Here is a 24,133-nt window from a genome sequence, read left to right as displayed (position 1 = left end):
CCAAAGAACGAGTTGATCTATGTCCCATTCTACATTTCTAGTATTACATATGTAGATGGATACTTCAACGGCTGGCAGAAAGTTTTATTTGAACAACGTAATAATACCTTGTACCTAGCGCCAAGAAGGGCCTTTGCGGACCACATACAGGGCCTTAAGTGTGCCTCTCCTCGAAGCAGGTAGCCAACGAAAGACAGCAGTCCCATGAGAGATATCGTCCTGAGTGTGTTAGCCAAGTGGTGAATTAGCCAGAAAGTGGGCAGTGCCATGATGTAGCCATGACTTGACAAAGGCGATGATTGCAGTGCAATTCTCAGACGCAGAGGGGACCCAAAGTCATCGGGCCAGGACATTGCGCTCCAGTAACTCCCATGTCCCCTCATCTTAATCCTGAGGAGGAGGTGGTGAATAGTGAAGAGGAGCCAACAAATGATACAGAGGTTCCTGAGGAGGAGGTAGTGAACAGTGAGGAGGAGCCAGCACATGATACAGAAGTGCCCGAGGAGGAGATTGTGAACAGTGAGGAAGAGCCAGCACATGATACAGAGTTTACTGAGGAGGAGGTGGTGAATAGTGAGGAGAAACCAGAACTTGATACAGAGTTTCCTGAGGAGGAGGTGGTGAATAGTGAGGAGAAACCAGAACTTGATACAGAGTTTCCTGAGGAGGAGGTGGTGAATAGTGAGGAGAAACCAGAACTTGATACAGAGTTTCCTGAGGAGGAGGTGGTGAATAGTGAGGAGAAACCAGAACTTGATACAGAGTTTCCTGAGGAGGAAGTGGTGAATAGTGAGGAGAAACCAGCACACGATACAGAGTTTACTGAGGAGGAGGTGGTGAGCAGTGAGGAGAAACCAGAACTTGATACAGAGTTTACTGAGGAGGAGGTGGTGAATAGTGAGGAGAAACCAAAACTTGATACAGAGATTCCTGAGGAGGAGGTGGTGAATAGTGAGGAGAAACCAGAACTTGATACAGAGTTTCCTGAGGAGGAAGTGGTGAATAGTGAGGATAAACCAGCACACGATACAGAGTTTCCTGAGGAGAAGGTGGTGAATGGTGAGGAGAAATGTCATAGACTCCGGGAAGAATCCTTCCTCACTCATAGCTTTGCATGCCCCTTCCGGAGACAGGGACACCCAGACACATAGGGACGTCCAGACACCTAGCATAGCCCAAATGCCCTCTACACAATCGCCTCCTCATTATGCCCTGTTACCTGTGGTGCGTAGGAAACGTCAGCCTCTGTGGTCTAGTGTCAGCCACAGGAAGCGGCTTAGTTCATTTCCTCGTTTTCCTCGTTTTCGCAGGCAGCTGCCATGGAGGATACGAACGGGCTGGGGCAGCCAATCGCGCCCGCTTCCTGGTTTCGCGTCGGCATCCCGATCACGTGTCACGAAACCAAATCACGTGATCGGATATCGACGGACATAAAAGCCAGGCGATTCAAACGCTCCTCGCTTCACAGCTGTTTTCTACACTGTTAGGCGTTTGCGTTACGGATATTCTTGTTCAAGACCTCGGCTCACGACACTCGGACTGGCTTTCTTGCTCCTCGAACTTTTCCTTGGATTTGCTCGAACTTTGATACTTGGACTTTGGCTAAACGGAAACTGACTGGTTTTGGATCTTCCCTTTCTGATTTGTTAAACCTGGATCTTGATCTTCGGAGCATTTTTTTTGCTTACTGCTTTTGGATTCCTTGAACTACGTTTTGTCACAGTACTACGAAAGACTCTAGTCTCTCAGGTGATTCCTCCAGAGTCGGTGTTTCTTCATCTGGCTTTCAGGATCGCTGGCGTTCCCTCGCACCAAAGCTTTGAACACCACAGCCCTTGACTTTGAGCTTAGGTAAGCCTTATTCTAGTACTTATCACTGACTCAAGGTATTGTTATTGCTTTTGTTAACCTTGCCTTCCTTCCAACAGCTTTGGGGTTCTCGGCGCTGCGGATCCTGTGAAACACCATCCACCTGTGGTTCCAAGGCTCGCACAGGGAGTTCATTCTACCTCTCTTTGGGGAACTTGGGAACGGAGGTCCATACTCTCTTCACTACGTGGCAAGTCACGACAGACTGTGAATCCTTTGCATTACAGAGAGTATGGAGGGCGTACCCGATGACCCCATGGCTGCATTGGTACAGGCAATAACAATACTTAGGGCCAATATGACAGCTACCAATGTCGCCATACATCAGCGCTTAGACCTTATCCAAAGCACCCAACATCCTCTACCCGCTGATGCTGAGTTAGGTGATGTCCCTGCACCACCTCCCATAGCACAACCTGCTCTGTCTCCTCAGGTTCCAGTGTTTCTGCCTACGCCCCTTCCTTTGGCCACTCCTGAGAGATTCCCTGGAGACCCTAAGAAATTCCGGACATTCATAAATCATTGTAAATTGCATTTCCTCTGCAAACCCCAGGCTTTCCCGGACTCTACCCCCAAAGCGGCTTTTACTCTGTCTCATTTAGCTGGCACTGCCGCTGCCTGGGCCAACCCCCTACTAGAAAACAATAGTCCTGTTCTCTATGATTTTGATTTGTTAGTTACTGAAATGTCTCATGTGTTCGACACCCGACACAAGACCCAATCTCGGGATCTCGAGTTATTAGATCTAACTCAAGGGAAAGGGTCTCTCTTGGACTACATAGCCCGGTTTAATCAATTAGCGGCCGAAACAGCCCGGCCCGGAACAAAGATGACAGTAGTATTCTATAAGGGCCTTAATAATCCCATGAAGGATGCCATGGCAGTCATCCCTTCCTTACCCACGACATACAGGGACTTAGTAGATCTCGCCCTCCAAATTGATGATAGGCATTCTGAACGTAAGAACGAAGCAGGGTTTACTAGCACAGGTTTGAACCCCCCACCTACAGATACCGGAGGAGAGCCCATGCAAATAGGTGGAATTCGTAGTCCGAGATCCCAAATGCAGAGAGAACGCCTGCTACTACTGTGGGTTGAATGGCCATTTTGTAAAGAACTGTCCCCGACGTCCTAAGTTAAAGAACTCGGTTTTTCGGAATGCCCGATCCTAGACCCGGGGGCAGGATCAAGCAGTTCTTCTTCTCTCTCGGACTCAGTACCCCCTTTTGGGAGGGTCAGACCTGTCTTGGTTCAGGCTACCTTAAAACCCACTTCAGACATTGTCCATACTGTATCAATTGTTATAGACTCTGGGGCCACAGGGAATTATGTTGATATTAAGCTGGCAGAATCTTTAAATTTACCACTGGTGACCAAACATCATCCTGAACCGGTACAAGCAGTGGATGGCAGGGCACTGGTTTCTGGTCCTATCCGACACCAAATGGCCCGACTCACTCTAACGATACAAGACATAAATCAGGAGGTGATATCTTTTGATCTAATCTCTATGCCTCAATTTGGTTTCATACTGGGTCTTCCCTGGTTGAAACAGCATAACCCCTTAATTGACTGGAAGTCGGGGCAGGTTCAGTTTGAATCTGAAGTTTGTCAGAACTTTTGCCTCATCGCACCTGACGACAATGCATCTCCTTCACGAGCATTAGGAGCCGTTGCACAACTCACATTGCAGGAGGAATCTACCTCCCCCCTTGGGTCTCACGTAGTGGGAGTGGTCTCATTCGGAGTACCTGCGGAGTATCAGGACTTTCATGATGTCTTTGATAAAGGGTCGGCTGAAACACTCCCACCACATCATCCCTTTGACTGCCCCATTGATTTAATCCCTGATTCTGTCATTCCTTCAGGGCGCATTTATTCATTGTCACCCTCAGAAGAACAGGCATTAAAGGATTACATTCAGAAGGCTCTTAGGATTGGCCACATACGCCCTTCCACCTCTCCGGCGGCCAGTCCTATTTTTTTTGTCCCGCAAAAAGAAGGCGATTTGCGACCTTGCATTGACTATCGCCGTTTGAACGCCATTACCGTAAAGAACTGGTATCCGATTCCTTTGATAACCCCGTTGTTGGATAGGTTGAGTCATGCCTCCATCTATACTAAACTCGATCTCCGTGGGGCTTATAACCTAGTAAGAATCCGCCCCGGAGACGAATGGAAGACGGCTTTTTGTACATGGTACGGATTATTTGAATACGTGGTCATGCCTTTTGGGCTTTATAACGCCCCAGCCACGTTCCAACATTTTATGAATGATATTTTCCATGATTTACTGAACGTGTGTGTAGCGGTCTATCTCGATGATATTCTGGTCTTCTCCCGTAATATTAACGAGCATGTGTTACACGTCCGTGAGGTTTTGTCCCGTCTCCAACGGTATTCACTCTTCGCCAAACCTGAAAAGTGTGAGTTCCACACCGACAATGTTGAATTCCCGGGTTTCCACATATCTCCAGGCGGACTAACCATGAATCGGTCCAAAGTCCGCGCAGTGTTGGATTGGCCAGAACCCAATAATCTCAAATCATTACAATCGTTTCTTGGGTTCGCCAATTTTTATAGGCGGTTCATTCAGGATTTTTCATCCCTAGTAGCTCCACTTACCGCCTTGACCAGTCCCAAAGTACCCTTTTTGTGGTCAGATACTCACCAGGATGCTTTTGACGCCCTAAAAACAGTGTTTACCACTGCTCCAGCATTAAAACATCCCGATCCCGAACTTCCCTTCATCGTGGAAGCAGATGCTTCTTCTTTTGCTCTTGGGGCAGTGTTGTCCCAAAACTGTCCGTTTACAGGCCACCTACATCCAGTGGCATTCCATTCACGAAAGTTCTCTTCTGCTGAAAACCATTACACAGTCACTGAAAAGGAGTTGTTGGCCATCAAGGATGCTTTTCAAACCTGGCGGCACCACCTTTTGGGGGCCAAACACACAATCACAGTATACACTGATCATCGTAACATTCAAGATTTGGCTTCGCTTAAGTGTTTAAACAGTCGTCAGGTGCGTTGGCATTTGTTCTTTTCTGCCTTTGACTTCCAGATAAAACATCGGTCAGGCCTTTCCCATGGAAGGCAGATGCCTTATCTCGTTCTCCTGCTGGGATCTCCTTGCCTGTCTACCCTGAAAGATTGTTGGACCAACATGTCATCTGCCTTTGTACGCCCCCTATGTCACTAGTACAATCTATAAGGACGTGGGTTTCCTTACATCCCGAGCAGGTCTCCGATTGGAGTCCAGTATTTCATAACGACTTACCATTCACCCAGAATAGGTTGTGGTTACCGGCAACGGAAGCCCACAATCTTGCCTTGGAATGGTCCCACGACAATGCTATCAATGGACATCCCGGGCAATGACGCACTTTAGACCTTCTAAGGCGCTGGTGTTGGTGGCCCTCTATGAAACGGGATGTGGAAGGATATGTTAACTCGTGTGCAATATGTACCCAATGTAAACATCGTCGGGGACGCCCGTGGGTCTTTTGCAGCCCTTGCCTATTCCACCTCGCCCGTGGCACACGATCTCCATGGATTTCATGACGGATTTACCCCAGACCGGAGGATTCAACACTGTGTGGGTGGTGGTCGATTCCTTCTCTAAAGTAGCCCGATTCATCCCATGTTCTGGCATCCCCTCGGCCCCTGCTTTGGCCAGCCTCTTCTTCAAGTCAGTCTTTTGTCTATTTGGGTTACCCACGATTATCATTTCGGACAGGGGATCGCAGTTCACTTCTCGTTTCTGGCGAGCACTCACAAAACTCTTGGACATTGATTCCCGTTTTTCTTCTGCCTACCATCCGGAGACGGATGGCCAAACGGAAAGGGTGAACCAGGCCATGGAGCAATACTTGCATTGTCTCATTTTACAGCACCAACAAACATGGTTAAAGGTCTTGCACCTTGCTGAGTTCGCATACAACAACACAGTCCATGCTTCCACGGGCTTTTCTCCATTTAATGTCTTGTATGGTCAGCACCCTCGAACCCTTCCTATTCCTGATATCACACTTTCCGACAACCCAGCAGCGGCCGCCAGTGCACGTGATTTGTCGGCAGTTCATGCTCAAACACTCACTCACCTTCATGATGCCCAGATATCTGCTAAAGCAGCTGCTGATCGACGGAGAAGCGTGGCACCATCTTATGTGACAGGTGACAGGGTGTGGCGTTCTACTCGCCATCTCCGGCTGCCGGGTTGTCGTAAACTGCTTCCCCATTTTGTGGGCCCCTATAGGATTTCTGGAGTCATTAACCCGGTGGCCTATCGCCTTTCAGACCCTGTGTCTTGGCGCATCCACCCGGTGTTCCATACCTCTCTCCTGAAGCCTTGCCCTCCTTCTACCCACTTCCGTTCTACCCCTGGTCCCGTTTCTGTGGGTGATTCCATTGAATACGAGGTTTCTGACATCTTGGGTTCACGTTTGGTCAGGGGGGTCTCCAGTACCTCGTGGATTGGGCGGGTTTTGGTCCGGAGGAGCGGAGCTGGGTCCCTGCGGAGGATGTCCATGCCCCGAGGCTCGTTTCTCAATTTCATCGGGACCATCCCGCCTGCCCACATGGTCGTGGGCCATTGAGGAGGGGCTTTGTCATACACTCCGGGAAGAATCCTTCCTCACTCATAGCTTTGCATGCCTCTTCTGGAGATAGGGACGCCCAGACACATAGGGACGCCCAGACACCTAGCATAGCCCAAATGCCCTCTACACAATCGCCTCCTCATTATGCCCTGTTACCTGTGGTGCGTAGGAAACATCAGCCTCCGTGGTCTAGTGTCAGCCACAGGAAGCGGCTTAGTTCATTTCCTCGTTTTCCTCATTTTCGCTGGCAGCTCCTATGGAGGATACGAACGGGCTGGGGCAGCCAATCGCGCCCGCTTCCTGGTTTCGCGTCGGCATCCCGATCACGTGTCAAGAAACCAAATCACGTGATCGGATATCGACGGACATAAAAGCCAGGCGATTCAAACGCTCCTCGCCTCACAGCTGTTTTCTACACTGTTAGGCGTTTGCGTTACGGATATTCTTGTTCAAGACCTCGGCTCACGACACTCGGACTGGCTTTCTTGCTCCTCGAACTTTTCCTTGGATTTGCTCGAACTTTGATACCTGGACTTTGGCTAAACGGAAACTGACTGGTTTTGGATCTTCCCTTTCTGATTTGCTAAACCTGGATCTTGATCTTCGGAGCATTTTTTTTGCTTACTGCTTTTGGATTCCTTGAACTACGTTTTGTCACAGTACTACGAAAGACTCTAGTCTCTCAGGTGATTCCTCCAGAGTCGGTGTCTCTTCATCTGGCTTTCAGGATCGCTGGCGTTCCCTCGCACCACAGCTTTGAACACCACAGCCCTTGACTTTGAGTTTAGGTAAGCCTTATTCTAGTACTTATCACTGACTCAAGGTATTGTTATTGCTTGTGTTAACGTTGCCTTCCTTCCAACAGCTTTGGGGTTCTCGACGCTGCAGATCCTGTGAAACACCATCCACCTGTGGTTCCAAGGCTCGCACAGGGAGTTCATTCTACCTCTCTGTGGGGAACTTGGGAACGGAGGTCCATACTCTCTTCACTACGTGGCAAGTCACGACAAGAAACCAGCACTTGATACAGAGTTTCCTGAGGAGGAAGTGGTGAATAGTGAGGGGAAACCAGAACATGATACAGAGTTTCCTGAGGAGGAAGTGGTGAATAGTGAGGAGAAACCAGCACACGATACAGAGTTTCCTGAGGAGGAGGTGGTGAATAGTGAGGAGAAACCAGAACTTGATACAGAGTTTCCTGAGGAGGAGGTGGTGAATAGTGAGGAGAAACCAGCACTTGATACAGAGTTTCCTGCGGAGGAAGTGGTGAATAGTGAGGAGAAACCAGCACACGATACAAGTTTCCTGAAGAGGAGGTGGTGAATAATGAGGAGAAACCTGAACTTGATACAGAGTTTCCTGAGGAGGAGGTGGTGAATAGTGAGGAGAAACCAGAACTTGATACAAGTTTCCTGAAGAGGAGGTGGTGAATAATGAGGAGAAACCTGAACTTGATACAGAGTTTCCTGAGGAGGAGGTGGTGAATAGTGAGGAGAAACCAGAACTTGATACAGAGTTTCCTGAGGAGGAGGTGGTGAATAGTGAGGAGAAACCAGAACTTGATACAGAGTTTCCTGAGGAGGAGGTGGTGAATAGTGAGGAGAAACCAGCACTTGATACAGAGTTTCCCGAGGAGTAGGTGGTGAATAGTGAGGGGAAACCAGCACATGATACAGAAGTGCCTGAGGAGGAGATGGTGAATAGTGAAGAGAAACCAGCACACGATACAGAGTTTCCCGAGGAGTAGGTGGTGAATAGTGAGGAGAAACCAGAACTTGATACAGAGTTTCCTGAGGAGGAGGTGGTGAATAGTGAGGAGAAACCAGAACTTGATACAGAGTTTCCTGAGGAGGAGGTAGTGAATAATGAGGAGAAATCAGCACTTGATAAAGAGTTTCCTGAGGAGGAAGTGGTGAATTGTGAGGAGAAACCAGCAAACGATACAGAATTTCCTGAGGAGGAGGTGGTGAATAATGAGGAGAAACCAGAACTTAATACAGAGTTTCCTGAGGAGAAGGTGGTGAATGGTGAGGAGGAACCAGCACTTGATACAGAGCTTCCTGACGAGGAAGTGGTGAATAGTGAGGAGAAACCAGCACACGATTCAGAGTTTCCTGAGGAGGAAGTGGTGAATAGTGAGGAGAAATCAGCACACGATACAGAGTTTCCTGAGGAGGAGTTGGTGAATAGTGAGGAGAAACCAGAACTTGATACAGAGTTTCCTGAGGAGGAGGTGTTGAATAGTGAGGAGAAACCAGCACTTGATACAGAATTTCCTGAGGAGGAGGTGGTGAATAGTGAGGAGACACCAGAACTTGATACAGGGTTTCCTGAGGAGGAGGTGGTGAATAGTGAGGAGAAACCAGCATTTGCTACAGAGTTTCCTGTGGAGGATGTGGTGAATAGTGAGGAGAAATCAGCACACGATACAAAGTTTCCTGAGGAGGAGCTGGTGAATAATGAGGAGAAACCAGAACTTGATACAGAGTTTCCTGAGGAGGAGGTGGTGAATACTGAGGAGAAACCAGCACTTGATACAGAATTTCCTGAGGAGGAAGTGGTGAATAGTGAGGAGAATCCAGCACATGATACAGAGTTTCCTGAGGAGGAGGTGGTGAATAATGAGGAGAAACCAGAACTTGATACAGAGTTTCCTGAGGAGGAGGTGGTGAATAGTGAGGAGAAACCAGAACTTGATACAGAGTTTCCTGAGGAGGAGATGGTGAATAGTGAGGAGAAACCAGCACTTGATACAGAATTTCCTGAGGAAGAAGTGATGAATAGTGAGGAGAAGCCAGCACACGAAACAGAGTTTCCTGCGGAGGAGGTGGTGAATAGTGAAGAGGAGCCAGCACTTGATACAGAGGTGCCAATTTCTCTTTGTATCACAAACCATCAGGAAATCATAGTGTTTGACCTAATGAAGGCTGCCCACTGTCCGTTAGTTTTAGGCATGCCGTGCCTTCAAGCACATAACCCAGTGATCGATTGATCAGATCATATAGTACATCTGTCCTCAACCTTTAGCAAGGAACATTGTCTCTGTGACTCCAGATATTTCAGGGGACGTTTACAGTACCTGGTTGACTGGGCTGGTCATGATGTCTCAGAGTACTCCCAGGAGCCTGCTTCCAATGTTCATGCCCAGGCACTGATCCAGCGGTTTCACCCACTGCACCCTTGGAAGCCTGGTCCGATGGTACCTGGGAGGGGGCATGCTGTCAGACTTTGGAGCCTTCGGAACCGATGGCGCTGCTCTCGCCCTGCTGTGCCATTGCGGTTTGGTTTCCTGTAATATGGATGGTCTAGATGGCTGCCGGCACGTCAAACTTTGGAAAGGATAAACACTTCCTGAACCTCCAGAGCTCTGTGTCTCAACAAAGGAAATTCTACCTATCAACGCTTCTTTTCTGCTGCTGTCTTCCCATTATTCTATCATCCCTTCCTTGCTCTTTCACCCTCCTTGCCTTCCTGCTCAAGCTCCTCCCTTCCTTATTCCTCGTTGCTGTCCCCTGCTGTACCCACTCCTCTGCCTCATTGTGGATATTGTTCCATCTGGAGTTTGTGCCAAGCCGTCTTGTCATCAATTGAAGGACTTCTACCATCACTCCCAGAGAAGTTGCCACAAGGTTTTTTTTTCAGGGTCCATCCCGTTTTTTCTCTCATTTGAGCCTAGTGGTCGGGTCCTTCTCTGATCTCCTGTTTTATTGGGACCATCAGGTGAAGGAAACGGTCCGCTTGGTTCCCTTGCTCTATCCGACTGATCTGTCTGAAATCACAGACAGTAAGTGAGTCTGTTATCATCACAACATGGTACAGAGGTTCCTGAGGAGGAGTTGGTGAATAGTGAAGAGGAGTTAGCACATGATAGAGAGGGGCCCGAGGAGGAGGTGGTAACTGCTTTAGAGGGGCCAGCAGATGATAGAAGTTCCTGAGGAGGAGATGGTGCATAGAAAGAAGCAGATGATACTTGCTGCTGCAGAGGTGGCTGGAGGTGATAAACGAGGAGGAGAGGAGGAGAGTCCATTGGAACAGGTCAGAGGAGGGGGAACGAGAAGCACTAAGAACATGGAGCTAATAGAGTCGAGAAAGGTGACCTCAAAACCTGGAAAGGTGGAGGAATGAGAGTGGGTTGGAGCACCAAGGAAGTGCAGGAGAATCACTGGGCTAGCAAGGGGGACAGACAGGAGAAGGGGGTGAGAAGGAACCCTGGGAGTAAGGAGGTGTGGGAAGACAGGAGGAGGTTGAATGAGAAGGGAATAAGAGGGAATCACACCCTGGGGCAAGGGAGAGAGACATGTGGTTGGGTGGCGATACGATCAGGTGGTGAGACGTCGAGAAGGTGGAAGCAGGAGAGAGAGAGGGGAGAGAACAGGCGGTGCAGGAACGTTCCATTAGGGATAGGAGCATTGTGGCTCATCAACGAGATACATGTCAACAGGCCATTGGGTGTGGAATCTAGAGGAAAGGTCCCTAAGGCTTTCTGATGTTTCTACGTCAGAACGCAGAGAAGATAATAAAAAGACTGATGGCCCACCAAAACGGGACAGTCGGGAGTGCATCACTACACTGATGTATCTGTGCTTTATTCCTCCCTACCCCGAACGTATCACACCGGGCCCTTCCTGCCCGAGTCACAGAGGTCGAATCCCCAGGAACACCACATTGGCGACGAGGAAGTCTCATACCCCATTCGCTGTGACCCACTACCACTCTCCCTGCCACGGAGAGCGGCCGGATGAACCGCAGCTCCCGCGTGAACCGCGGTACAGATGCTAAGCCCTGCATCAGAGAAGCAAGAGGGGACAAAAGCAGCAAAGCAGCGCAACGTCGCCCTACCGCACCACCACAGAAGGTGAGAGCAGCGAACCCCAGCAGCAGCACCCATAGTGGCCGAAATGCACGAAACAGTTGTGCGAAGCGCAGGGACACTGACACGCAGGACAACGAGCAACAGAAGCTGCCGGGTCCCACCAGCAATGCGTGCTAAGTGAAAATAAGCATCCAATGCCACTGGGCCATGGACACCATACGCTTCTGTTGGTGCATATCCCCTCTCTCAGCAAGCCGCAAGGCACACCCCGCAAGAAGGAGCAGAGGGAGTGAGTAGGCTCCAAAAGTGCTCGCAAGAGCACAAAACCACAAGCAGCAGGAGAAGCGCATAGGAAGAGCCAGCCACCCAGTCCAGCCCAATGGAAGATGAACCGCCAACCCCACCTGACAGCCGCAGTAGGTCCCAGTAAGAGCGTCCCAGCACAGCAAGCCCATGACTAGACAGGAGCTCCTGGCACAACTCAGTGCACGGCACGTTCATGAAACCCTTTGACCCGTACATCCGGTGGGAGCACAGGTTGCAGCAATTTGAGCTCTACCTCAAATCCAAGAAAGTCACAGTAGATGAAGAAATGCCTACCCTACTAATGCTGAACCTAGGCTTTTCAACACGCCTCCAAATAGAGGCCTAGAGAATGACTACCAGGCGGCAAGGACCGCACTCAATGGGAAGTTCTGCCCCAGCTCAACCCCGACTATGAATGGTTTCAACTCAGCCTAGCAAGACAGCGGCTGTCGGAATCCATTGACGATTTCCACTCGAGAATCCGTGTACTGACCAGAGGATGTGAGTTCCCCAATGAGGAGTTCTCTGTGAGACAGCAAGTCATCCACAAAATATCATCTGAGAAGCTCTGAAGAGACATTCTATCTGAACGTAACACCCACCTACACCGCATTCTCGAGGGTGCCAAAGGGAGAGAACAGACATCCAAGCAGCCGCAACGGAAGCAGCCATCAGTCGCCTATCAATCGATGCGGAACAAAACTCTGCCGCCATTGCAGTAGTAGAATCCAAAGGACGACCACCCAGGCAGAACCCTGTCCTTCTACCCTGACCACCATGGCCCCAGTGCTCATGCAAATGGTGTGGAGACGTGTGGCACCGCAATGAGCCCTGTCCAGCCATTGGGGCCATGTGTCAAAAATGTGGGAAGCTAAACCATTTTGCCTCGGTCTGCCTCAGTTCCAGCCAACAGTGGGAGACCTCTGAGTCCCACTCACGCAAACACCCCAGGCTGAAGGGAGGGCGACAAATGAGCCATAAAGGCAAGATGAGGACAGTAGAGCGAGAAGTGTGCACAAGCAGCAGCGATAGCAAAGGGAGTGGAGACTCAGAGGATGAGTCATCCCAAGAACGACACGCCTTGCGCCGCAAACATTGAAGTGAAAGGGTGCATTTCATTTCCATAGAGTCACACGACAAGTCAAGAAAGAAGTCACGCAAGTCCCAGCCAACCTGCACAGTACTAATGAACACCACCCCAACCAAGGTAGTCATCGACACCGGAGCAACAGTGAATGTGATACAGCTCGCAAACTAGAAACAATGTACACCAGACCAACAATCCAGCGCAAGACTGTTCACCTATATGCATAGGGGAGCGAAACATCCTTTCCCATAAAATATATAATTCTAGGTCGGCATCATATACAATGGGGAGGCCTGCCAGACCAGGTTCTGTATAGTAGATGCTGGCATAGAGACCCTACTGAGCTGCAGAATGGTGGAAAAGCTAAAGATCATCCACTTCGTCCCCCGAATCCAGCAGCTGGAAGTTGACAAGATCATTGCTAAGCATCCGAATCTATTCAAAGGCATTGACTGCTTAAAGAACCAGACAGTGACACTCCACATCGACCCGACCATTGAACCTAAAGCTGTCGGGCATCAGAGGGTCCCGTTTCACCTAGGGGCAGCCATCGAGGAGAAACTCAACAAGCTGGAAGACCTCTGCATCATATAGAAGACGTCTGGACCAACACCATGGGTCTCACCCATGGTAGTCACAAAAAAAAACAAAGCCCCAAATGCAGTCAGAATATGCATTGACAGGAGGCTGCCAAACCAAGCAATTGGTTGTGAGCATCACATCACCGTGAGCTAATTGTGGACCTGACTGGCGCAAAAGTGTTTAGCAAATTAGACCTCTGATCTGGCTATCAGGCAAAGGGGTCCAGGTACATAACAACCTTTTTATCACACCTGGGACTCAGGCGGTACCATCGGCTTAACTTCAGTATCTCGTCTGCAGCAGAAGTTTTTCAAAACAAAATACACAAGGTTCTGCTAGACCTGCGGGGCACAATGAACGTAAGCAACGACATCTTGGTGTATGGCACGTTCACAGAGGAACACAACTCACACCTAGCAGCAGTTCTAAAGCACCTAAAAGAATCCGGCCTCACGTTACATGCTGAAAAAAGTGAATTTGGGAAGGCTGAACTGTTTTTTTTGGCTACATTTTCAATGCCAAAATAGTGTTGCCAGACCCAGCAAAGGTTGCTGACGTGCAAAGTGCCCACCCCCCAACAACGGTAATGGAGATTCAGAGCTTCATGGGGATGGCCTCGTACTGTAGCCGCTTTATACCAGACTTAGCCTACATTGCAGCTCCACTCAGACACCTAACGAAGAAAGTGGTTCCCTGGACGTGGGGGCCCCAACAAGAGGACGCATTTCAGTGCATCAAGGCATCCCTCCTGGAAGAAACTCATGGTGGCAACAAGTAAGACAGACACAAGTGATCACAGTTCAAGGGTGTTTATTGAACAATTAATGCTGTATGCAGGTTGGAAAAACGCCTAATCTAAACCTAAATCTAAGATGGGTCAAGCGTCGACCATCAAATGAAAAATAAGGCAGCACACTCTCGAGCTTTCCCAGCAAGAGATGACAGTTCAGCTTTCAGCTATCAGGGCCATCGATGGCCAATTCTCATTTCACTTGAAAGTCTCTTGCCTTCGACGGTCTGACGTGTTCAAAATAAGTAAAACTAAAGTTCCTTTAACAAAATGAAAGTTTGTTATGGTGATAATGGTTCACCCCTGGATCCCCCTCATCTGGGTGCTGAGCATTCTCAATTGTTAACCACAGTTCATGTAGGGTAATGGCTTCACCCCTAGGCCCCTCTCTTCTGGGTGCTGACCCCTCACGTATCATATTCCACAATTATATATCAGTAATATGTTTTGGATGATAGCTTCACCCCAGTTCTCCCTCAGTCAGTCTCGGACCCCTCTTGACTGCCAGTTCTTGGATGATGGCTTCACCCCTGGATCTCCCTCCGTTGGGCTCGGACCTCTCTCGACTGCCAGTACTTTGGTGATAGCTTCACCTCCAGATCTCCCTCGGTCGGGCTCGGACCACTCTTAATTTCACTTCTCTTAAGCAGGTTTTTTCTTCCCTTAGTTTCTCAATGTGTTTTCGAACAGTTCATAGTGGACATCCCTCTGCCAGGTTTACGTCTGTCAATATACTGCTTCTCTGGACTTTAGACTTTGCTCCTCTTGGGATTCGCTTCCCTTGCTTCTAACTACGGGATTCACTTCCCTCTCTTTCACACAGTTTGTAGATCAAAGTCTTTCGATTGTACAGGGATTTTGCCTGACCCTCAGTATGACCACTTTGACCTATTTTGGTGGCTCTCCTACGGCCCTCTGGTATTTGTAGTTTCGCTCAAATGGAGATCAACCAGAGTCTTTGGAGTTAGAACCCATGTGGTGCCCGTTTCCCTCTGCAGCTGGCTCCCCTTAACACCCTTCACAGTTAATTGAACTTGGTTCAATCTTGCTACTTTGTGATTCTCAGTCGACACTGCCCGGTTCTCATTGGTTCTCACCTCGACTCACCGGCTGTGATAAACCGCTTGACTATTCTCTTCTCTGGAGTCAAGGCCGGTACCACGGCCATGGGAGCTTCCCTCGCTCCTGCTTATCGGTGTAAGCTTGCCTCGTGTACCGTTGAAATCTGCTGCAAGACACTTGTGCTATTTTTCACAGTCTTAGGCTCTCTTCCTTGAAGGTTCTCCGGGTCTTGGATGAAAATGGCAAGGTCACTTCCCTCCTCGCCACATCTCGATTCCTTCCGCCTTTCTCCTTCTCTTGAACTGCCGCGCCTGATTAGCCATCTTTTTGTGCTGTCTGTCGTGCTCGCCTTGCTTGTCCAGTAATTTCTTGTTCCACCTTTTATCCCTGTGGGGTAAAGGAAAGGGCCGTCAGGTGTGTGTGATACAAGCTAATTGCCTGGCTTTGTCTGACATTGGGTTTGGGACATGTCAGGTGAACAGGTTGTCTGTGGTGTACCAAAGTGTTTGTGTCAGAAAGGGGGGGGTTTGAACTGTCAGAGTATCCTACGGGGTATGATGGGGAAGAGGTCTTATAGGGAATTACAACCCTTACATCAAGAACGTTGATGTCCCTAAAAGGGGACGTTTGGTAGGATTTGTGAAATTAATTGGACTGACCAAGGTTTTTATCATTAAAAAAACTAAGGGAATTGTGGGAATTATAGTGTTTTATCTGAGCCTGTTGGGAGTGTGGGAATCAATGATGAGGGGGACGTGGAGAAGAACGGTTGGACTCATTCAGGTAAGAAATAGGAAAGCAAGGATTCTGGGATAGGTCGTTTCAGGGAGCAATGGAAATTGGGATCCTAGGGGATTTGTTTTATATGGAGGGGCTGTTGGATTTTAGGAAAGGAAGTTTATCGGATGTGAGGTTAAATTGGTACATCGTATAAAGGGTTCACAGACCTCATCTTCCTCATCCCTCTCTCCTGTATAATACAGTGTCTCACCTGCGGTATCCCCCCAAGCATGACCTCGGTTTCTCCTACCCCAGTGATTCTCCCTCGCTCGTCCACCTCCAGGGTTGGGATCTGAGAGTGCCAGCCCTTCCCTGGCCACCTGAATAAGGGATTCTCAAGGTCTTAATGGGAGAATATCCACGGGTTTCTCACACTTCTAACCAACACCACTGTGGGGTGTTTTATTCAATACGGCACACAAAACAGAGCTACTAGTAGATACCAGCCCAGTGGGACTCAGAGCTGTGCTTACCCAAGTTGATCAAGAGGGGAACACACACCCCATGGCATTCACCAGTCTTGCGCTGACCAGCATGGAACAGAACTATGCTCACATTGAGCGGGAAGCTCTTGCCATCCTGTGGGGCTTCCTCCATTTCCAAGTATACCTGCTGGGACACCATGTAACAATATTTACAGACCACAAACCCCTGGTACCCATCTTCAAGGCATCGGCCCCACAACCGCCAGCCAGGCTTGAGTGCTGGATGCTTCAACTACAACCATTTGACATCAAAGTAGTGTACCACGCAGGAAGCGACAACTACGCAGACTACCCGTCCAGACACCCCTGCCCAGCCACACCGGAAGAACAAGACAGCACGCACAAAACAGACAAACACGTTTGTCATCAGACGAACACATTTGTCATGTAATCGAGAGCACCAAGCCAAAATTGATGAAGTTGGAAAAAATGATCAGTGAAAGAGATCAAGACTGTTGCCTCCAGCGAGTCAAGGAATCCATATTGTCCGGAGACTGGGGGAACCTTCTAGGGATAGGAGCATTGAGGATCGTCAAGGAGGTAGATATCAACAGGCCATTGGGGACTAGACGACAGGGAGGAGGCAAGGAGAAGCAGGACCAGCCTCTAGAGTAGCCTAGGTGGCTAGCCCTGTGCTAGAAAGTCTGGTACTCGCTTTCTGTAACGCTCATCTGGCTCCCACGGAGGCGCTGGTTTGGTCTGGGTTGCTGTGGCCTCTTCAAGCGTGATGCGCAGAATTCGGACCACCGATTGAACAGGACCCCCAAATCTTGCTTGTCTGGCCCGTAGGAATATCCTTCTGCAGATGAGAAAGGGGATTAACTGTCTGCTGAATAGTGTGCTTGCTCCCCCCTTTCCCCCTTTGTTCTTCTCTGACTTCCTCCAAAAACCCCCGGTTTAAGCTCACCTAATGGTTTGGGAGGATGAACTCTCCATCCTGCTTCTGGTGCAGGGGCGCGCGTTCGTCCAGTTACTTCACTGGTTTTCAGAATGGCGCTGGCAAATCCACTTGACTTTTCTGAGCGATACGCCGTGTGAGCCTCCTTTTATGTTGTTTTTTCCTAACCTGTGATCTGTCCTTTATTTCAGGTGCAGAACGAAGGCGATGCGTTAAGGGGTTAAATTGCCGGTGGTAAAATCAGGTGAGTTAGTGCTGAGGGCGACCCCTCTAAATGTCTTTATAATTCCCCAGTAATGTCTTTTGTCCTTTCCCCATAGGGGCCGGGGTGTGGTACCTGCCAAAGATGCGGCGCCGACCCAAGATGTGGATTGGTTCGCCAAGAAAAGCCGGTAAGTAATATGGCTGAAAATTCGGCTTTCCTCTTGTGTTCCCTTGCTCACCTTTTGTCTCTTCTTCTCTCCCATAGGTGCAGGTATGTGGCGACCGGTGCTGAGAGCCGCGATTGAGCCGGGCGGCGTCTCGGGAACAGGTGAGTGAAGCGCAGCGCTGCAGCGAGCAACGCGGTGCTTTTAAATGGAAGTCTTCCTTCAGGAATGCTGGCGTGAAGATTCCGGATGCAGGTAAGAAGGGTGAATAAGTTCTTGGTTTTCACCTTTCTCTTCTCTTCTTTCCTTACAGGTGTTCCTGGTTCGAGGCGGGCGTGGCTGGAGTCCAGGTGCAGGAGCTGACACGGTGAGCGTTCAGCTGCTGGGATGCAGAACAACGCGAAGCACGTGTGGCTGTCCGGGCGTGGCTTAAATAGCCTTGGAAGAAGATCCAGGTGAGTATTCTTCCACAGCCCCACCCAAGTAACAAAATAGTTCCTTCAGAAAAATAGTCCCTCCTAAGCCTCATTTGGCTTGGTTCTTCATGCAGCATGGTCTGCATCAGGTGAGTATGCAGCATGGTCTGCTTCAGGTAAGTGCACCAAACACTTCCCCTTATGAGCCTGGCGCCTATGGCGCCAGGACTGATGTCCAACATGAGCCTGGCGCCAACGGCGCCAGGACAGAGTCCAAAGAGCCCCTATAAAGGGCCGCTGGGCTTTTACCCGGGGGCGTGATGCCTGCTCCCGGGGGTGCTGGGCCTGGCCTGGTGCTCCGGGGGTGGGCATCATGACATCACACCCCCCCAAGGCCCCTCCCAAGGTCGTTCCCTCAGGAGGTTTCGGTTTGTTCGGGAAATTCCGATGGAACCTTTTTACTAGCCGAGGTGCATGTACATGGTCGCTGGGTTCCCAAGAACTTTCCTGAGGCCCGTACCCCTTCCAATCAATTAGATAGAAAAGTTTTGATTTCGAGATCTTAGAGTCCAAAATGTTCTTCACCTCGAATTCAGGCTCCCCATCTATCTGGATTGGTTCTGGTGGCTTTATTAATCTGGTTCCTGGTTGCACTGGTTTCAAAAGCGACACATGAAAAACGGGGTGAATCCGCATGTTAGCTGGTAGATCTAGCTTGACTGCCACTGGGTTAATTATAGCTTTGATCGAGTAAGGGCCTAAATACCTTGGATTAAAAGTCCGAGGTCCCTTGAGCGATAAATGTTTGGTAGCCAACCATACTTGATCCCCTATTTGGTATGGATGCGCCTCCTTTCGATGCAGATCCGCATTCTTTTTGTATTTCCCTTTCGCATGTTGTAAGTGTGCAGTAGCATCCTTGAAGGCTTGAGTAATCGTAGAATGCAAATGGTCCACTGCGGGCATTTCGAGGCATTTCGAGTCCTATGGGACTCGAATGGGAAATACCCTTGCCCGGCGCATGACTTCCCGGACCAGCGGGGTTAGAATCCCCTGCTGTTTCTGGCACACCAGCCATCGGAAAAATGTGCAAGTCCGGCGGTAGCCTGCCGATTTTTCCCGGCACGGCTACCACCGGACTTGTAATGAGGCCCAGAGACTTTCTGGTGAACCTGAGACTTTATGTTAAACCAGAGACATTTCGGCGAACCAGACACTTTTGGGTGAACCACACACTTTTCCTGCACCCACAGACTTTTGTTTAAGCCAAGTTATATTACTGTTCAACGAAAGAGAAACAATTACGTACAGGGTGGGGCACACTCAAATGCTAACCACGTAAACGACATGAAACGTATCTGGCCTTTCGAGTCCTATGTAGCATTTGTCACAGGAAGCAGCTCTGCCAGGGAATACTCAACATGTTTGCAAAGCACACACTTTGAATCAATCTCTGCTGGTGCAGCTTCTTACAAGGTCTATTGACTTCCCATGGCTTGCCTCTTCTGCTTATTTCCACAAGGAACTGTAAACATGACCTGCTCAGACTGGTTCTGTCAAGGATTGCCTTGCTTGCTTTCTGTTTGAGGTTGTTGTTCCTCTTTTCTCTGTGTGATTTATGTGGCGTAACATTTCAGCATCAGACGGTTTAAAAATACCCTTGCCTTGTCTGTCATCACTGAGTTTAGCTGTGTGTGCATTTCCTCTGCCACGCGCTGCAACCACAGCTAAACTATACTCCTTTATGGGGCTGTCACTTGGTCATCTCTGCTTTGGGGGTCTCTCCCCTTTTTTTAGTTTGAGCTATTAGGTGTCACTTGCGACAAGTATAAGCGGAAACTATTGCTTTGCCATACAGAAAGGGAGGAATGACATATGAGGACGGACACAGAGCCTGTAGGTGTTGTTTGGTTTTGTGCCCACCCATTGCCCGCCCAAAACACCTCTTTGTGGGAACTCTTTCAGCTCGCTTTAATCAAGCCTTACCATCAGGCTTTGCACTCCAAGTGCCTGTCAGTGTTTTTTTCAAAGCAGTCTTCTGAGAGTTAATGACTTAATTGGAGTTGTACACACGCTTCAGGTGTGATAAATGTTTTGCCAGGCCTTTTCAGCTACTCGATATATAGGCACTCTTTAGTATTACCGGGATATTACGAGTGGCGTAGATTTATTTATTTATTTATTTAATATTTATAATGCGCCGGTAGCTCGCAAGCCTCGGGGCGCAGATACAAGGACACAAAAACAGACAAACAGTGACTAGACAAGGAAGACGGGACGACCATATACATTTACTCTGAACTAGGCATAGGCTGGGGATGTCGTTTATTTGAAAATGTGGGTTTACACCAGTTTACGGAAACGGATGTAGTTGGTTTCCAGTCTTACGTGGTCTGGAAGATTGTTCCAAAGACTGGCTGCGAGGGTCGGAAAGGATCTGCCTAGGCCGCTTTTAAGTTTGTGTGGGGCCGCTGAGATTTTACCAAGTTGGGACGATCTCAATGTTCTACTTGGAACATATGGTTTAATCCTGGTTTTTAGGTAAGCCGGAGCTTTTCCGTAGATACATCTGTGGGCGATGGTTAAGGTCTTGAAATGCACCCTATCTTCGATTTTCAGCCAATGAGGCTCCCTTCTGGAGTTGCTGCTGTGCTCTGATCTAGTTTTGTGCTTGACAATTCTTACCGCATTGTTCTGGACAACTTGGTAGCTTTGCAGACACTGCTTAGAGGCACCCAGAACTAGGGCGTTGCCATAGTCAAGGCGCGACATGATGGTAGCTCTTGCTATAGTCACGCAGTTGTCCTCTGATATGAAGGGTCTGATAGCTTTTATTAGTCTGAGGTGGAAAGCACAGTTTTTTTTTGATGTACTGTTCTTGGGCATCAGCCCCAAGAGATGCTTCTAGCATCATACCAAGAGTTTTGACCTTACCCAGGACCGGTAGAGGTGTATCTTTAATCTGGAAGGACGTGTAGGAGGAAGATAGTTTTGCTCGGGCTGAAGATGAGCTGAATATCATGAGCTATGTTTTTTTCCCATTGAGGCACGTCCAATTGGAGTCCATCCATTGCTCCACGTTGTAGATGGCGGTAAGTTCCCATTCCATTGAGTCCCATTGGGCTCAATGGGATGGGATTGCCGGAATGACTGTCACCGGTAGTACCGGTGCGAGTGATTCTGGCAATTCTTTGCCGGTAGGGGCTTGATCTGCCGGCAGGTCAGGCCTGCCAGTAGATCAGAGCCCTCACTGGCAAACTCGGGTTTTCCTGGTCCTGTAAAAATGCTGGTGCCGGTATTACCAGCAATTCCTCTGGCATTTTTACCAGACCAGGGACCTCGTAATGAGGCCCTGTGTGTCCTTCACTGAATTCCTGCTAAAAACAAGCATTGGCAAAGACGCTGAAGTCCTGTTTAAAACCAGCATTGGCCAAGCCACCATTTTTGGCTTGTGCATAAGTTTAAGCTTTTGCCAGGCCCTGCTATTAGATGCCCAGGTACTTGCACCATTTTACACCTGCTACCAACCATGGGTAGATAATACCACTATGGCTGTGCCTGGCAAGTGCCTCTCCTGTGCCTACACAAAAGCCCAAACGGTTGGCCTTGCCAATCCATGTTTGAAAAGTTGGACAGTCACCTCTCACAGTTGTCTGGTTGTGCACCATCTGTTCACCTGCTCACTCAGTTTCCTCCAAAATCCCCATCCTGACAATTCCCCGTGGTTGTGTCCCATTGTCGACACTTCCGCCGGAGCTGGTCAGTTTCCATAGTCAACACTTCCCATTTCACTGGTAAATTCCATAGTCAACATTTCCGGTGACATGGTCATCAGCCTGACATTGCTGGTCAGTTTCCAGGCAACGCTCCCGCTCTTGAGGGTATAATGCTTACCCTTCCAATAAGCTGCGCGCATGGCATTTTGGGAAATGCTGAATGTGCTGGTGTGTTTGTGAACAATGACTTCAACCCAAGTTCACACAAACACGGCTGGAATCTCGAGCATGCTGGGTAATCAACATCTGGCGATCCAGGACCTTTCAGCCGTGTCTTTGAAAATTATGGGCCAGACTCCCAAATATCTCATCACTTGCACGAAAAAAAAACAAGCCTCCTGGTCTCAAAGTGCATTTGAGAGTGCACCTCATTATTTTTGGGGGCATGCAAGAGATCTCATTTGAGGTGTCACGCAGCCCCGCTGAAATGTGCAGGTTTCCTTTGAGAGCGCAAATGAAAGAAGCGCACCCTCTGCGCTTTTTTGTTTGCAGTGGTTTTGGAGAATCTTATCCAGTGCACTTTAATGGGGAGTTTTCGGTCGGGCAGATTGTGTTCTGTACTTTTTTGCTTGCAGTGGTTTTGGAGAATCTTATCCAGTGCACTTTAATGGGGAGTTTTGGGTCGGGCAGATTGTGTTCTGCACTTTTTTGCTTGCAGTGGTTTTGGAGAATCTTATCCAGTGCACTTTAATGGGGAGTTTTGGGTCGGGCAGAGTGTGCTCTGCACTTTTTTGCTTGCAGTGGTTTTGGAGAATCTTATCCAGTGCACTTTAATGGGGAGTTTTGGGTCGGGCAGAGTGTGCTCTGCACTTTTTTGCTTGCAGTGTTTTTGGAGAATCTTATCCAGTGCACTTTAATGGGGAGTTTTGGGTCGGGCAGAGTGTGCTCTGCACTTTTTTGCTTGCAGTGGTTTTGGAGAATCTTATCCATTGCACTTTAATGGGGAGTTTTGGGTCGGGCAGAGTGTGCTCTGCACTTTTTTGCTTGCAGTGGTTTTGGAGAATCTTATCCAGTGCACTTTAATGGGGTGTTTTGAGGCGAGCAGAGGGTGGCAGCTCTTCTGGGCCAGGCTGGTAGCATCTATAACCAGAATGGCCAGGCACTGGAGCAAGTTCCCGCATATTCCCATCAGGCTTAGCACAGGACCTGTAAAATGGCGTTGCCTTTCCTGCTTTTGTATGTGTATATTGGAAAATATGGGTAAGTGCGATATTTAAAATGTGGCGGTTTCAAATGAAGGAACGAGAAATTCACATGTACATTATCTGATGTAGTGCCTAAAACTAGTATGCAGCTTCTAATGGTTTTTATTTACCTGAGGCAAGCGATCCAGAGATTTTCTGGAGATCCCATAACATAATTAAATGGGAAAGCAGAGATTTAAACCTAGGCTTTCCATTCTCAGAGTCCTCTAGAACCCTCCTCAGCAGAGACGCTAGCCTAGATTTCACGGCAATCAATAGAAAACGCGGCATTTTATTGACACTATCGCATTTTAACTTGACCTCCAAGTCGCATCTCAACCTGTCCACAAGACCAAATGTCATCTTGCCAGAAGCCAACACCTTGCTCGGTCTCAAGATCAAGTGGGAAAAAGCCCCCCAGGCCTCTGAGCAGCACCGTGGTTAATCCACTAGAAAGCCTGCACTGAGTCGCAAGAAAACATCTCCACTGAGCCACGGAAGGACTTCTGGACTCATCCTCTCGACCCACTGCAACGCTTCATAACTTGCCCCGTGGATCACATGTGAGCCTGAGGCCTAGATGGCATCTCAACTTCACCACTAGACAAGGCTCAACTTAAGCACTGCAAGATAAAGGCACTTAGCCATAACAAGACGTTTCCACTTAGCCATGGAAATACTTCTGAACTTATCCTCCAAACCCACTAGACAGTTGTATTGCTTACCGACTAGCTCACATATCGACCTGGCCCCTAGAAGGCATCTCAACTTCACCAGTAGACAAATCTCAACTTAATTTGCCAGAAATACAAGAACACGTCTAATGAGAACGAACATAGCCAAATAACCTGTTGAATGGGATGGTATCCACTAACGAGGTTCCGCAATCACGTTTTAGCCCTCTGTGCCTTTACAGGAGGAGATATACAGCCTCGGGTTGGACCATAGGGCAACAGGCCCATGGCTGAACCAAATATGCAAAATGCTGGTGTGGGACAGTGTTTTTGGTCAAAGTGGGCCACTTGTTTGGCCAATGTGGGCCAGTTTGATGAGTTACTTCACTCTGCGGCTAATAGTTTTGACCAGTGTTGTCCAATAAATATTCTTTAAAATGCA

Source organism: Ambystoma mexicanum, chromosome 13, assembly GCF_040938575.1.
Source record: "Ambystoma mexicanum isolate Mex_15411 chromosome 13, UKY_AmexF1_1, whole genome shotgun sequence".
NCBI lineage: Eukaryota > Metazoa > Chordata > Amphibia > Caudata > Ambystomatidae > Ambystoma > Ambystoma mexicanum.
This window is presented reverse-complemented; position numbering follows the sequence as displayed.